At 40.6% G+C, this 17868-nt stretch overlaps 1 long non-coding RNA gene across 1 annotated transcript; it reads left to right on the plus strand.

Moving 5' to 3' along the window:
• Positions 1–15835: 15835 nt before the first annotated feature.
• On the plus strand, positions 15836–17342 carry LOC141014871 (uncharacterized). Its single transcript, XR_012180521.1, has 3 exons — positions 15836–15904; positions 16827–16946; positions 17045–17342. It is a non-coding gene; the product is annotated as an uncharacterized lncRNA (long non-coding RNA).
• The last annotated feature ends 526 nt before the right edge of the window (positions 17343–17868 follow it).

Here is a 17868-nt window from a genome sequence, read left to right on the forward strand (position 1 = left end):
TGCGCAAAGGATCTTGGGATATGTGAGGCCGCGAAGGATAGTAGCGGTGCGTCCTCCTAAACGAGGGTGGGGAAGGCTGCATTTGTGGGCTGCATGTGGAGCAGCCTTCGAATTTGGACAGCCTTCGTGCAGCGTTGTGACGTAATTGGCCTTCAAATGCGTCCTTCGTGGGCTGCAGCCCCTGAATTTGGACACAGCCACAGAGGGAAAGGAGCAGGTGAGGGAGAAGGGAGGAGGGCAGGCCGACAGGGGGAAAAACACAAAAACAACAAAAACCCTGACTGCCACAGTAGGTCCGTGACATTAATGAAGGTTACCAAGTGGAGGTTCTGAGGACTAACTGGTCCTGCCTAATGTCCAGAAGTCCACGCACTATGCATATGAATGCAAGGTCATGATGACTGACTAACAACCCCCTAACTCTTCTTTTTTTCCCCTCTGTTTCCTCTTCTACCATCTCTGTCTCACTCCTCTTCTCCTCAGACTGATTAAGGGCCAGCCAGGATTGATTTGCCTAAATTGCCCTCATTCCCTTATAGTCGTTATGTGCCAAGTTTCTGGCGCAAATAATAATGATTTCTTGGCCTTAGCCACTTCTGAATTCTGAGAAATTGCATTCAAAAACTGGGGAGCTTTTGTCTCGAAAAGAGCTAAAATAAGCGATCACTAATTGTGATCGTGAGGGCCCAGCCAATATGGCCGATATAGTCATTTTGTGACTGAGGAAGTAAATTCCTAAAATGTGGAAGTATTCTCCCCCTCAGCATTTATGAAGAAAAATATCTCATTTACACAGCATCACGGTAAAACACTAGTGTTACTCAGGATAGTGCACTATGGTTAATGAACAGTCTGATCAAGCCCTTTGCATATACACCTTACATTTCTCCTCTCCATTGTGATTTGATCTCATTTCTCCTGTGCTCTATACAAAGCGGGTAAGTAGGTGGAAATGTGGCATTATCAACAAAAACAAACATGGCTGGTGCAGTTTCACTAGGCAAGGAAATGTATAGCCTGAATTAACTTTTCATTTCAGACATAAAGTGTGGCATTTCATTCACAGGAGGCAAAAGAGTTGAGCAGCTCTGCAGCTGGACTGAAAGTTTCTATATATGGATGAGATAGATACAAACATCACACATGTAAGATTCTGCAGGGTTCTTCATGGTATGCTCTCTGGCAGTTTTGGGAGTAAGCAAACAGGGGCCTGTGCCCCTATAACACTGAGCTGTGGCAATCCTAGCATACAAAGAGTTAAAAATAAAAGGAAAATAGTATATAGGAAAAATAATTGGTTTCTATGGATGATATGGCGCTGATGCAAAGGTGAATGGCAAAATGTAGCAAATGTGTGGCTCAACATAATACTTGGATCCTTTAACCCTCTTAGATCCCTTAGCAGTGCTCTACCACTGGCTGACAAAATTTATGAGATTCTAAAGAAAGTAGGCTACCAACCACCTGTCAACTCTGACTAGAATCAAAAAATCTAAGCTAAACTTAACAAGACTAACATGAAGAATTGAAAGTGAGCAAAATCTATTTTATTTGTGTAATTGTTCAACTTTCAAGCAGAAAATGTTGTTTTTGAGTAGTTGGCTTAATAGCAGCACACATAAACAGCTAATGAAGCATTAAAACTTGTTGTAAGCTTTGCGATCGTGTTTGGATTGACAGTTCTCTCTTCACTAATAGTTAGAGAGTTAGAAATTCAGGCTTGTTAGCAATGCATGCAACAGTGTCACATACATAGGATACAAAATAAGGTAACTGTATTCTGTCAAAGCTAAAGGATAAAAAAGCCGTAATCAGATGGTCGTTACATTTTGTAAAACTATCAGGCTCACAATTTTCAATGGGGCTACCAGCTCATGCATTGACCAAGAGACTCAACTAATTAACATCTTAAACGTTCTTCCATGCCTTATGATAATTTTCTCATGGCGAAAAACAATGTATAACTGATGATGGCAGAAAACAGTGCCCAGGCAAGCAGGAGTCTGCGGTATCTCTCCCTCTCCTCTGCACCACAGTGCAGGCAGGCGGGCAGGACCTGCTGTGGTTATGGTGACGCTGTCCAATTCAGAGTAAGATTAAGTTTGGTCTGTGAAGAGTGGAGGTTTGCAGGCATGTTGATCAACCAAACTTTTTCATAAATTGAAAAAGTGGGCAGCTCTGATTTTAAAATCCATTTTAACATAAAGAACAATACGATAATGCACTTGCACACATGGTAACACTTCACAAGTCTCACAACAACACTATGGTCTCAGGTGAAACCACAGTTAATCTTTCAGTTGCCAGTTCATTGTCATACTTTCACTGGGTTTGAGTTTCCCCATTATGTAGTCTTTAAAGCAGAAAACATCAAAATATCACAGTCCAGTGCAAGTTATTCCTTTTCTCTCATGTTTTTTTTAATATTTGGTATTGAAATAATCCAAAAGTAACCGAAAGCAAGTTACATTACTTTAATATTGTGATACATATAGTTAGGATTAGGCTATTGACATTTTTACGACTAATTACTAACTGTATTAGAATACATTGTTAAAGTAACCCTGGTGAAATGTAAGTGCAAAGACTGACACAGCACATAATATTTCAAGGAAGCCAGCAACATTATATCAATATTCTGGGCAACTGAAGTGTTTTCCATTCCTCTTCATTGTTTTTGCGAGAGTCTGGTTATTAAAGTGAGGGCACAGAGCAGGAAGGAGGGATAGATGAATATCCAGGAAGCGAGGCTAAGGGTGACATGCAAGCAGAGGTTGCATTAGACTTTTTAAAAAAATTCTATCATAATCTATTATTATTCATCATTTAAATTTACATTTCTTTTATGATAATGTGTCATACCGTAACTTAATTTTTATTTTATTTTTTACGAGGGCATGGAGAGAAAAGGTGAATAGTATGCGGCCACTTTTCATGTCAAGGCCACATGAAGCAGATGTCTAAACAGACAAAAAAGAAGATAGAAGACAAACTATTGACAAGACATGTAATTGAAGTTAACTGACCTGCTGAAGTCCAGCTTTAACTGAAACCATCAAATGCTTGAGCGCAGTGACGTGCGGTGAGGTTCATGGCTGGGGAGGCACTGACTCCATCAGAATCAGATTTACAAATATATGAACCCAACAGAGTAGATTATTCACCATTTGACAGCAAGGGCTGGCTCAGTTCGTGGCAGCGGCAACTAGTAGTGGCACTTCCTGCCTTTCACTCCAGTTGCCGGTGTCTGAGGCAGTCACTGCCCTGCCACGGCAACTGCTGCTGTTATGGGCATTTGTTTTTATTTTTATTTTATAAAACAGTCGTCAGTTTTGCATTAGACTCGCTGGCAGTAGCATTTCCATTACGTGATTTCTGCATTCATTTGGTTTTCTTAATTCGGACACACACACACACACACACACACACACACACACACACACACACACACACAAGCAAACCTTTCAGCTCCGGTGTTGGTCTTCCTTTATTTATTACCTCCTGTTTCGATTGAAAGTCCAGTTTAGAAAATTGTTTGAGCTTGGATATAAAATCCTCCATTGTAAATCCAGGCGGGGCGAGAGGGGGGGAAAATATCCCGGCACGTTGACTCGCTCGTAACCATGGACTCTAAGATTGTTGCTAGCTCGCTGTCACTTACTCTGCAGCTGCGGAGTAGCATTTAGAATTTCTGGGCTCACGAGTGCCCCCTACCTTGAGGCAAGAGAACTGCCTGCCTCACCCAGTGCCTCTTCACTGCCGTTGTAAGATCGCTGAGCACACGAAACAGGTTATACACATATATTATATACATCAGCTAAACTATGGGAAGTCGGGGGGGGGCATATATTAAAAGTGTTTGAAACATTTGATTGACGACATACAGAGAGACAGTGACACGCTCTCATTGCATGGCAGAGCACAGTCTGTGAGGGATTGCGCAATCCAAGGTGAGGCTCAGCTTGCTGCTGCCTTTGAACGGAAATGCGAAAATTCAGCGATTTTTAATAAAAAACAATCCAAATTGTTTAAGTTAAATGGAAAATTAGTTTATAGTTCAAACCATTTGATAAATATAACCATTTAATTTATTTGTTTATTATATATTTTATTTTTTCCATGATGACAGGTGAGGCTCTGCCTCCCCTGCCTCTCCTAACCGCACATCACTGCTTGAGCGCAACATGCGCATCAAGGGAGATTGCTGCAGAGATTTTAGGTTTTGCCTCTTTGCATCAGACAAACATCTTCTCATGTTGTGATCTTGTTCCTATCCCGTGTTATGCTGCTACACTGGAGACTGTAATTACCAGCGCCACTTTAGCCAGAGCTTTCAAGTCGATCCTGTAAGCACTCGCTTTATTGGGAGGACATCGCTCCTTGCTCCTTCTGCACTAGGTGCATAGATGCTCCCCTCTGTGACCCGTACGCTCCAAGGCCTCCAGTCTGTAGCTGATCAAGGTGCTGTCAGCACTGAAAAGTAAGGGATTTCCTCTACAGGTGGTCTACATGTGGTTACTGGTTGACTGTGTTGCATGTCAATAATTAATGTCACAGTAGATTGCCCTCAGTGTTAAAATCTGTCAAAGTTACAGACAGCCTTCAGATTTTTCAGTTAACATGACCTGCATTCAAGTTTGTGATGTTGAAATAATGTTTTCCTGCTTGTACAGCAGCATGATTAAAGTTCACATGGTCTGTCTATGTAAAAGTATGTTGTCTTATGACTGAGATTAATCAAATTCTCCCTCATGTTAATACCTCCGCCAAGGAGGTTATGTTCTCATGTCTATTGGTTGGTTAGTTTGTCAGCAGGATTACACAAAAAACTACTAACATTCCACAAAACTTGGATGGAGGATGGGTCTTGGCCCAAAAGATCCAGGATTTTTTTTTCTGACTTTCTCTAACATTGCGAGATGTTGATTTTGAAATTTTTGTTAATTGTTAATAATGCAGTAAGGGCTGACATAGGTAGGGTTAGAGAGAGCTCCCCGCCTTTATAAGGACCTGAATCCTGGTAGATGTGTGGTAGGATGATATTAGATTTAGATCTAGATTTATCTAGGTTTAGATACAGCCACAGTCATACAGCCCAGCAAGCAAACACTTGAAATCACCTCACTGAACCAACTGATTTCACTGCACGTCTGGGGGCTCTATCCTGCCACAATGCCAGTTTGTGACTAAACAATGTATCTAAGTCAAATATAATATTTGGGCCACAATTGGCCCCGACTACCCACGCAAGTGTTGACACAATCCAATGTTATAGTTGCAGGAAGATCAGGAGACGTGCATTCAGTTCACAACTAACAATTTAAGCTAAATAATCTATTTTAAAAAATCCTCTAGGATTAGCTGGAAAATGCACCATCACAAGCCTGAAAGCAGGCTGACACCATGAAAAGTTGACTGACTCACAGGAGAGCAATGCTACAAACATTTGATGAATATATAGAATATGATGCATTGCTTGAGATCGAACTACCCAACAGAATATGACATAGGTACAATGAACTAAACTTTAAACATAAAATGCAAAATATCAGATTAATGCAGCTGTAATATTAATCCCAAACCATCAGATATAATAGTTAAACACTGACAGGGAACATTTTACTGATTACTGACTACTTTTACTTTGCATATTTAGGGTACTTTAAGTTGTACCTGCACCATAGTTTATTATAGTACTGCAGTTGCCATGATCAAAATACATATAACTGGAATCTCCCCCTTTTTCATTTAATAGATACTAACATTAGATATTTTAATGATATTGACTGCAAAACTGGAAATGTTCCTGGTGTTCGTTTCAGAAATCTGGTCAGTTTTGTAGGAACACGTGCCTGTGTTCCTTTCTCTCTGATGCTGAGGCCCTGTTTTCATTATCAACTCTGTTTTTAAGTTTGAAGCAACTCTACAGGAAGAGGGGCGCCATCTTATCGCCTGGCAGAGAGGACAGTGTTTTTCTTGGTTGTAAATACTTCGTATGAAGACACTTTTAATTAATTTACAACCCAAAGCCTCTGGATGAACTTTCTCTCCCTTGCAAGCACATAAATCCTCTTTCACAGGTCATGTTGAGTCCTCTGCCAGTTCACCAGGAGGGACGAACGAACTGGTCATCAGAAGGTGTCAATATAGAGTCTTTGCATATGTAAATTAACTCACACATCAAGTGGCTCTCTTTCCCTTTGTTTTACTGTATTTCTTTATACCTGTGTCTCTCTCTCCTCTTCGTTAACTTCTAATACACATGTTAGAAGGGAGGACACTGGAAACCTTCTGACTTGTTCTATGCAAACACTCCCAGGTCTGTAATTTATGACACGTCTGGATGCTATCTGTGGTCACATTCCAACCAAATGGTCTCTGTGTTCCTCCAGATTTCAGACCATTTCTAATTAACCATTAAGTCAGGATCTCATTCTCTTAATTCCAACAGATTAAGGGTCAGTAAGAGAAGCTCATAAAACTGATCTTTCTCCCGTTTCTCTGTGATGAAATTTGGCTAAAATCAAATTTAATGTTTAATTGTGTCTTGTGTTTGGTGGAACCACAGTGCCCTCCAGTGGTGAGTCCGGGTACAAAGGAATCAGACTGTCGGGATATCTTTGGCTTAATACGTTTTTCCCGATTAAAAGTCTGTAATATGTTTCTTCATTTACAGGTATTAGAACTATAAGAAATGCTTATATGTGGTCAGATTCTATCAGTTCTACTGTATCTTTAAGTGTTTTCATGTTTGATCTAGTGTTAATTTCTTTTAGTCGTTCAGCGAATTTAATCAGGTCATATTATTTCATTAAGTCCATTTATTTTGCCATGGTAAGGTCCTGAGAAAGGTGAAGCACGATCGCGAAACATTAAATCGGTTTAATTTAATTCAAGTTTCGTAAGTGTAGGCGATATGATACACAGTGAGAATCGTCAGCCCTCCCCTTAGGGACCGCCTGCCGATTTGGACTACAAATACCAAGAGACAACTGCTCACTCGCTCTCTTGCTGTAACCTCTTGCTGTAACCTCTTGTTGTAACTCTTTTTGTAACTCTCTTCTAAAATTTTTCTTCACTTCACTTTTAAACCTTTTTCTTTTTGTATTTTTGCTACACGCTCTTAGGCAGAAATCTCCGCACAATTGACCACGTGCGATTTTTACCTCAATACCCTAATTTGAGGACGCGCTGACTCTAAGTGCTTTCGTTTCGTTTTGTTAAGTATCAGTATTTTACTCAGTAGAAGTTAATTTGACTTAATTCGTCTTGTTTTGAGTAATAACTGAGGACTCGCCCGGCCAGCGTTATTCTCTAGTTATTTTCATCAAGAAAGTTGAATTAGTTCGATCAAAAGTCCAGAGTCATCACTCCATGCAAGAAAAAGACTTTATTCCGACCACCAGCGTTAATAACGTTGTGCAGTAATTGCCTGCATCAACAAACCGTGTGAACGGTTTGCAACGAACAGACATTTTGCCAAACCGACCGGCCTGCCTTCAACGCTCACAAGCGGTGCCATCCCGCTGGGCAGCGGACCGGGACCTTCCTGCCGAGTACTGGACAGACGGCGCTCTCCCTCCGACACCGGGACGAGAGAAACCCACTGCAAGCCGCAGACGCTCTGCGACATCCCTCCGGCCAGCGGACCGGCACCTCAAGCCGAGGTCAAGCTATCAGCTCCGGAGAGGTCCAAAGTGGTGAACATCTCCCAGTCTTCAGGCAAAGTAGGCTAAACACCCACGCACACTGCTGGAGTCACACGCATGTTCTTGAGTTGGTGATGTCTCTTTTCTTTTGATTCATAGTAATCTTTAATTAATAAGAAATCCGGTTAGGGTCTCGTTAGTGCCAAAATTACTTCGTAATCTTTGAATGCTTCCCAGACTCGCGACTTTACCATCCGCTCATCTCCATCCATTCATTACCATGATCATTTAGTCTCTACATTTTATGTTATCAATATTGTTTGTTTGAATCATCCTTTCATTTATTCACCTTGATTTATTTAGTAAATAAACATATTTAACCGTACGTCGTTGTCTGTGCAGGTTTGTTTTAATGTGGAGAACCGATGGATATGTGTAGAATTCACTTCTTCATGTGTGAGATTGAATAAATTGTTCTGAAATTGATTAGAATTGATACAAGTTAACCTTGTTTAGTCGAATTTGATTAATTACCTCCGGATTATTCAAATAGATAAAACATCGGAGGTGGTGCCCCATTAACGAGTGTTTATTATTAGTGTATCTCCTACAGTTTGATGCTCGATGAAAAAAGGGAAAGTTAAAAAAATGAAATTTGGACTTTGTTGAAAAGGCCCTCATAAAATGTAATGTTTAAGTAAGGTGTTTAAAAGTAGTTTGCAATTTGCACATTATCATTTCAATCAGGAGAGACTCCTGAGTGAACATGAAGATTCATTGCCATGTGTACAAAAGAGAATGAGAAAGTCTTTGGCGATTAGACTCCATTGTGATGAAGTAATATTTGGGGAGGTGATGAAGCTGTGCGTAGAATAGGAAACCCCCCAAAGAAAAGTGAGGAATAGAAAAGAACGACGGGACAGAATATTAGATGAATGTTAATACAATATTAGATAGAGACATGCATGGCTGGGAAGAAAGATATAAATATTATGATCTGCCCCCCTGAATAGATTGTATAGAATTGAATGCTAATAACAGGATCAGCATGATTAAAGGTCGGCGAGGACCCAACTGAATATGACCAAACGAAAATATGGACAATGACAAACAGAAATGAACTGCAAGTATCATGAATGATGTGTGAGGTCACGAAGACCATGATATGAGCAAATAAATAAACGGTCACATAGGGACCAAACAGAAACAAAAGTCATAAGACCAAACATAAATTAAAGCCGGTGGGTAAACCAAAATAAAATGCAAACAGAAATGAAAAGGTCCGATGACCAAACACAAATTAAGTCCAAGTGACAAACAGAAATTAAGTCAGACGACCAGTCGGAGGTATAATGAATGATGTGTGAGGTCACGAAGACCATTAATATGAATGAACGTTCAACTTAAGGGCCAAACAGAAATGTAAGTCGTGTCAATGAGAATGAAGGCCAACAGGCAAACAAAGTATTATTCAGACAAAAACACAGAAACAAACATAGATTAACGTGATGATACATGAGTCATGTAAATCGTGATACAAGCGAGATAAATAAATGAACTCATCAAACAAGGGACTGAATGTTATCAGGATGACATCCCCAAGGAAATCAAAATATGATACTTAGTGATTTAAATATGTGCAGTGAATTTTGGTGAAAGCCAAGATGAACCATGATGAACATTTTTTAGTGTATGAATACTGTGAACACCACCACCAGTTGTATGCATGTCTTACCCGAGGATTAGGGCTTTATCGATCTTTAATTTGAGAGAACAATGTTAATATTAGACGATTAGCAAGCACCTCCAGACTGAATGTTTGAGATGTAGACTATAATGACTGGGATGAAAGCTAGATCAAAAAATAAAATATCTGTGTTTCGATCGAATAACCGATCATGACATCTGATGTTAAATTGAATCCCATCAATTAACCCACAGATATACTGTGGTTTAAAATGCTTAAACCTATTTCCATAAACACAGTCTGTGCATTTATTTGCTATTGTATGGATATTAAGTGGTACAGAAATTGAGACAGACATTGCAGAAGTACTCTCAGCAAAATCATGTGTTCAAAATCCAAAAAAAAAAAAAATCAAGCCGCTCGACCCTCTCATTGTATCTGTACTAAATCAAAGTCCTCTGCATAGATATTTGGAATCAGCCAGAGCTAGAAGATGGAAAGGGGGGACTGGATAGGTACTGGGTAGGACTCTGGACAGATGCTCTGGAAGGCCTGAAAATTGAAATGGATCGGAATCAGCTAGAGTGTTGAAATGACGGGTACGTGATGGGCCGTGATGATGAAGTCGTGAGTGATGGATGACCACTTGATGCTTCTCATGAGTGGCATGATATCCTTTAATGTGGAACATCCTCTAATGATGATGCTGATGACGGCTGATTATCACAGGTGCAGTTGCATTTCCAATACTGACCCCACGCGTGGCAAGCTACAGCAATTAACATGTATCGGTTTAGAGGGATGATTGTTTAGAATGTTTTTGAACCGCGACGGCTCTCCTGCCGGGGGTTCCAGGGTGGAATGTTGCACCGGGGAGCGACTGAAAAGGCAATTTTGGTATGAGCAAACATTTACATTAAAATGATTAAATATGGCATGTTGTTCAAAAGATGCACCTGTGCCTTGCTTGTCAGAGGTAGGCTGAGGGTGACACAATTAATCACCAACAATGATTGTAAGAATATAGGTTACTGGTTAGGAACCTTTGTTTGGCACAGTGTGGCACACGAACACGTTTAGAAGTGACACCGCCGGAGGTACCGGGCCGAGCATGTGAACCTGACGTGAGACGTTAATAAAGTTGATAACCCAGTGAGGGTTGAAGTGAAAAGACCGTGTGCGCTTCATATGTAAAACCGAGAGACTTTTAACAATGATTTTTGCTGTTTTCTGTCTTTAGTAAATTTCCTAACCTCATGCATTTAACAGGTGATCAGTTTTGATAAGTAATGGTGATTAAAAGATTTAGAGATGATAATAGAAAATAAAAACTTACAGCTAGAGTTTCTTCCTGCCTTGATACACGTCACCCCTCTTTATTTCACTTATTCCCTTTTCCTCTTTTTTTATCCCTTTCTTTCTCTCCATCTCTTTTAGTCTCATTTACCATCTTACTTCCCTCTTTCCTGTCATGTTTCCCTTCTTCCTTCCAGGTATAGTCTCTTTTATCAAGGCTTTTTGTGGTGACAGTGGTTGACCCACCTTAACTCAGCTGCTGACATCCAGGCATCAAAAGCTAACATTTTCAGCATGCTCATGCGTATGTGTGTCCATGCTATGTGTCAATCTGTCTCGGTGTAAGGTAGCAGTGAAAACATATTATGGAATTTTATTTGTTTGGGCATTCTCTCATTAAGAAAGCTGAATGCCCTCAGGAGCACAGCAGGGGCTAGTCCTCAGACAGTTTTGTACATTCAGATAGAAGTCTGTAAAACAAATTCTATGTGAGATGGAGATTCAACCCTAATCCAAAACTTTCACACAGTACCAGGATTTTGTCTTTGACCTCAAGAACCTTTGCTGTCCACTCCTCTGCTCCAGCCCTCTCAGTTTGAAAAAAGTATTTCTAGAAAGTCTGGATGCCACAAGACAGCTGTGTCACTTGGATGAATAACAAAATACCCCCCCCCAACCCAGAGGATTTCAGAGGCTGAGTCCCTGTTTTGTTACACCCCCAACCCATATCAAGGACCTGTCAAAAAATTAGTTCCAGCTCGATTCACTCACCCTCCTCCTCTTCCTCCCACCATCTACCCCATGCCTGCCTCATTCCCCTGCTCTGTGCGATAGCCGATTGCTCATGGATAAACACTGCTAATATGCGCCACGATGTAATGAGGGGCCGATTGAGCTCCGTCACACTACCAAGAAGTAGCAGAGAGACAGGGAAGGTGATAGAGAAAAAAATAAGAGAAGAGAAGAGGGAGTTGGGAAGGGGGGTGACAAGAACCTTGACAGTTAATTATCTGGAGTATATGGCAATCAGAGCAGCAATGAGTGTTTCTGAGCGCCTCTCTGTTATTTGGTCCTTGGGGACGTGTCGTCGAATTCATTCGACAGACAATCTGCTGAAGGCTGAAGGCCTCTCAGCTCCTCTCTGCTCAGCTGTGTCCATTGCCAAACCATTCTACTTTCTCTGATTATTCGTCTTGACGGAAATTTCGTTCCCGTTGCCTAGAGTAACATATTCACACAAATAGCTCAAGGTATGTTACCATCTTTGCACAGATTAACATTATATTGGAAGCATATTTAATTACTATTGTTATTTTTTTCACTCTTAAAACTAAATTGTCAACACAACATTGATGTTGAACTTCTTAGCACACATTTGCTTTATATTTTACACATCCAGCAGGTACAGATAGCTGAGGATATATGTTTTTTCAATGCATGTTAGTCTAATTTTCACTCTCATTAGCTGCTCAAAGTGCATTACAACAAAGACATAGAATAAACAAAAGCAGGGATAGAATGCCATAATTAAAAAAATAAATCAATGAAAAATAAGATGTAAATTAATATCCACTTGATTATGTATATATATGTATGTGTATATATATGTGTATGTATATATATATATACAGTATATATATATATGTATATATACGTGTGTGTGTGTGTGTGTGTAAAGATGAGAACAGAATACATAGAATGCACCTTCATTTTGAAAAAAAGATAATGATGAAAACAGAATATATAGAATGCATAAGATGGAAATTAAAACTGTATACAAATAAAGGGAAAAAAGAAATAGAAGGCATTTAATCAGGTACAATATTAAAAGAAGTGCATCAGTACAGAAGCGTGAAGCAAAGTGTAAAGAAGAGTTTCAGGCCTGTGTCAGGGTAATAATAGCTAGTTAAAGGCTAGAGTAAAGACATAAGTAAAAAAAATAAAATAAATGTAGTGATCTGGCTTCCCTGATATCTACAGTAGGTGTGTTCCACAGCTTTGATGCATTATTATAAATCCAAGTGGCAACCTCCAGGGATGAAAAAATGTCATGCAGAAGTACCAAAAGCTGTAGTTAAAATGTCCAACTTTACAGCAGAAGTTATCATGTTTACAGCCTGGTACTAAAAACAGTTTTTGTCTCCATAGCTAATTTCCCTGCTCATGACAACTGTATAGGGGGTGGATTGTTATACAGTAAAACTTACTTGTTTAAATTATATGAATTAGGGGCTGTCCATTTTGAGCGAAAGCTAGCCATGAGCTGTCTGCTGGGCTTCACTTCACTTCTTGCTTATCACCCCCTGCAGTAGTGAGCATGGAACTGTCGAAATCTGTAAAAAAACTGTAATGTACCATATTTCTCTCTTATTTGACTACTGGAATGGAAGAAAAATTTACTTTACTTCATGAACTTACAGAAAGGAGAGGGAGAATGAAAAACATTGAAGGATAACAGAAAGAACCAGAGTCTATGCTGAGTGCTGACAAAGTATCACTCAGTCTTGCTGCCAGCTGTTGCTTGCTAGCCATTCTTAATATTCAGTGAGATACTGTAGTTGTTTGGGGCGAATAAACCGCATTAAAACTCACGCGAGTAATGTAAATAACTTTAATCCCATGCTCAAACTCACACGAATGTCGTGATTTGCCTCTGTGTTCTGTGCAAACACAGTGAGCTTGTTATTCAAACCAGGCTTAGTAGCTTCCACCTAGGCGGGTGTGTTTCAGTGACTAATCTGCACTTTACTGCAGGTTAACAGTTTTTTACAGTCAATGTTCAATTCTTATTAATTACATGTTAAAGTCTCAAAAGTATTTTGATAGCTATGTTCTGTTAATGTGTGCACACAAATGATTACCATTTATTTCTCCATGACACCTGCGCATGACACCACATTTTTACTTATTTGTTTATATTCCTGGATGCTATGTTTTCAGTCTGACTTCCTTGTTACAGCATTCCCAGTGCTGGTTTTACAACCTCATACTATATGCCGCAGTTTAGATTCACAAAGGTTTTTTTTTTATATCTGTTACTATCTTACTATTGCAACAATCTGATTCCCTCACATAGGTCATTATTGTATCCCCTTTGACTTTTTTTTATCTTGTGAAAGTCCTGCATAATGTTACATAAGTCATGGAGTGAAGAAAGGCTGGGTTGATAATTAGGCCTCTCTGATTCAGTCTAAAAAGTGCCTGCTGCTTGCTGCAGGCCTGGCTGTCCCTCCCAAGGATCGCCTCAGGTCACAGCCCTTCATTTGCTTTTTGGTTTACAGCCATTGCACACAAACACACACACGCACACGCACGCACGCACACACACACACACACACACACACACACACACTGGCCTCTCTCCTAATGACTGACCCTGACCCACCAAACAGTCCTAGAGCTGAGGGTTATTCGAGGGAAGAGAGAGAGAGACGTGCCCGGGAAGGCAGGACCTACAGCAGTTAGAGGTCAATTTTCGTGGTCAATATATGGAGGGTTCGAACACAAATAGGCAGAGAACAATACCCGGCTGTCCGCCCACCCTATGAAGCTCATCTACCTTCGGGCCATAAATACCGACAGTCACACCATAACTCTTTTTGGGCTCTCTTCTCTGGGTGGAGGTTGAATTCTTGTTCACTTCTAGAAATTGATAGATAACTGGTTTCTTGTTTCCTCTGTCTTTTTTGCCTTTGTTTTCAAATTTTAATTTAATGTCTGTGTTGTTGTTGGTTTTTTAAAATTTAATTATTTATTTATTTCCTTTTTGGGGGGGGGGTGGCTGGGGGGCAACTTAATTGCAAAACTTCTGCAGCATCATATATCTAACCATAGATATACCTATAGGTAGTTGTTACAGAGAAGGAGAAAACAATTATTCTGTAATAGTTTTATTAACAGCTAGTAATTAATTTATGATGAATATTTTGCATTGTGCGAGATGACTGAATGAGTGGAGTTTGAATATGCTACACAAATAACAAGACTTAAGGTCCTGTCACATTTCCTCTTCCTTGAGTGATCTGTAGCTAACTGCTGACACACTAGGCAGTAGCCAGTTGTGACAGGACTGCCCCCTGCCATATTGTACTCAGGGTTGTACATCATTTCACTCACAAAACAGGTTTACTGAGATCTAGAGCGTTAGCTTAGTCACTAACAGAACAATGAGATCACACCATGTATTTGTGACACATAGGATATGTATGTAATTGCCCCACTTATTTAAGATGTGTTCCTTTTTTGTGTGCGCTCTCTATATTGCATGTTTGGAGACACTCCCCATCCAATTCCTACATTTCTATTTTGATTACAAAAGGCCTGATATCGCCTGTATTTAAGGTATAAAAGCTGTGGGCTGATGTTGCGTTCTTCAGATGGCAGTTACCACCTAACAGTAAAGCCACTGAACAACCAGCTGACTCACAACATTGTTTTAATTCACTCGTTCAGGTGGGTAAATCATTTCTTAACATCCATACGGTTAGTAATGTAGACTTCCTATTTAGTAAACTGTTATGTAATATAGATGCTTAGTTTTTAGTTTTTAATTTGTTATTTGTTATTTGTGCTAGCTAATATCCAAGTAGAGACTGATTAGCACTAGTTTGCCATTCAGTGGCTGCTGTCAGATTACATTGGTCAAAACATGTTGAGGGTTGTCGGATGTAAATTCACATCCACTGATACTTATTTATGTGTAAGATTTGATGTTAGAGTGTTTCATAGCTGTTCTTCTGTGTTTCCTTATTATTTCCCCCAAACAGTAAATGGAAAGAGTGGCTGTAGCTCAGTGGGTAGAGCAGGTGACCAGCAATCAGAAGGTTGCTGGTTCAAATCCCAGCTCACCTGGGTGGAACCGAGCTACATGTCAAGTATCCTTGAGCAAGATACTGAACCCCAAAATTGCTCAAAAAGGGCCCTTGCAAGAGTGTATGATTATTACCATATTTTGTAATATTGATAAATCGATTTATAGTAGTGATTTTGATATTATTCTGTTATTGTTTTCCGATCTTTATAATTGTTGTGTAACCGGATGGTTTTATGTTTATATATATATATATTTCATTTCTCTTCTGTGTCCCTCAGTCTTTGCAGCAGGCAAGACGATCGCAGCAGGTGTGTGGCACGCCCCTTACCGGCACCTGTAGTGTAGCCGCGTCATTGGCTGCTAATGCGGACCTGTTTATATATCCCCGCTGTTTGTTTAGTCGCTCTCTCTCCTCTGCCGAAGCGAGTGCTGGCCGGTGTGTGGCTCTGGTGATTCGTGGTATGTGCCGTGTGTTCGTTCTCCAGGTTGGCGTGTTGAGCTGAGATGCTGTGTGTGTGTCCCTTCCAGTTAGCCGCTGCTGCCATCGTAGCTGCTAGCGGCGAGAGTATCAATGTGAGCAGGCTACAGCTAACCACGCAGCTTGCCTGGCGTTAGGCTGCCATTTGCCCTGCCTTGCCTCTAGCCTCCTTTTCTTTCCTTTTTGTTCGCCTCGCTCATCCAGGCCTGTAGTAAATAGCCGCTCTGCGCTCTGCCTTCGTCGTTTAGACGCTCTTAACGTTATGTGTTGTAGTTCAAGTGTGGTCAGCCCCAATCAGACTCTTGGTGGGGGGGTTAGTACAGCAGTTATAGTGGAGGACCTACCAAAGTTAAGCATGTTTTCTTGTTTTTCTTTTGCTTTGATTTGAGTTTGCATCCGATTTGTATATATTGTTTGGTTTCGTTTTGATTATTTGAGTGTGCAGTGACCTCTGCTACAGCTAAGCTACTGAAATTGCCTCTCTTCCTCACTGAACCACTGTGGGTTACTGTGTTGGCTGAACATAATATTCTTTGGAAATAAAAAGAACTATATAAATGTTTTTTTAGAGAAACAGAACTTAATAAAGAAATTATTTTATTGTGAGTAATAAATAAAATCTGTTAAATGATCTTACATCGTGCCTGTATTCATTTTGTGTACTTACCTGTGCATGGGTTGTGTTTTTGGGAAACCCTCTGAGAAGTTAAGGTTAAAGGAGTATACTCTTTAGGTGCAAGTCCTAAGGTGGCGTTGTTGGTGTTACATAGATTCTCTAGATCTGTCACTCGCAGTTCAACTGAGATTGCCACAGTTGCAACAAAGTTGAGATTGTCATGATTTGGAGTTTTCATGTGGATTTTCTGTGCTCGGTGTGTTTTTCCTTTTGCCTGTGTGTTTCAGAGATGCAGTGGAGGCTGGGCGTGTCTTTCCTGGAGGGCTGGAGTTTCTGTCTTGCACACCTGCAGCGAATCTCATCAACTCCAGCTTAAATGCTCTGGGCTACTTTGCATTCGTTGCCAGGTTGCTTCCTCTCTACTATGTTATACTACATGAATATTTGTATGCTTGTATTTTTGCCCTCCTATGAACCTAACCCTGTCTCTCCTCGCCTTCTCGAGTGTGGAAATCTTCCTCAAGCTCCAGCCTCACAAGCCACCAGCCTCCAGCCTACGCACCTCTGCCACTCGTTTCAGTCCCCCCTGCTAACTCTCCAAGCCTGCCACCCAAGCTCCACTCTGTACTTCAGCGGAGAAGGCCACAGCTCTGCTACCAAGCCAGCAACCCACCCGTCCAGCACTCACCCGAGCTCAACCTCAAGTAACCCCTCTGCTTACGGGGCCTCCCTGCACTCAGCTTCTTCCATCTATTCACCAGCACTATTACCTGACCTGTCGTCAATAAATCTCTTTAAACCTTTCCCGGTCTAGTTGTCTGCTTTTTGGTGCTGCTAAACATTTACCAACCGTCACATAGATGGCAGTTCCCACTTAACAGTAAAGCCGCTGAACAGTTAGCTGACTCACAATATTGTTCTAATTATTTCAGAGTAATCATTTTTGTGTCACCTTTTGAGTCAACATGCACTATGTGTAACAAATTCAAACGATGTATTTGCAGTTTGCATCATCCTTTTTCTGTCTGTTGTTAGTTTGCAAAATGTCCTCTCTGTGGAGAACTTTGTCCTTCAACAATGGAGGTTAAATATACGCTAATGATATACAGTTACAAGTGCACTATGTTAGAATTGGCCATCTGTTCAGATTAAAAAGAATTAGGGGTCAGTATATCACCAGAGTAACTGCTATCAGCTGCTAACTGTAGCTCCTGTTAGCTTCGTTTAGCAGTGCAACTGGTGGTCCGAACTGGGAACTCAGAGCACAAGAGGAGTGTTGGTGTTCACTCCGCTAACACAGGAGCCTTGGACCGGGATGTGCCAGTGCAA

The sequence above is a fragment of the Pagrus major genome, chromosome 19 (assembly GCF_040436345.1).
Source record: "Pagrus major chromosome 19, Pma_NU_1.0".
NCBI lineage: Eukaryota > Metazoa > Chordata > Actinopteri > Spariformes > Sparidae > Pagrus > Pagrus major.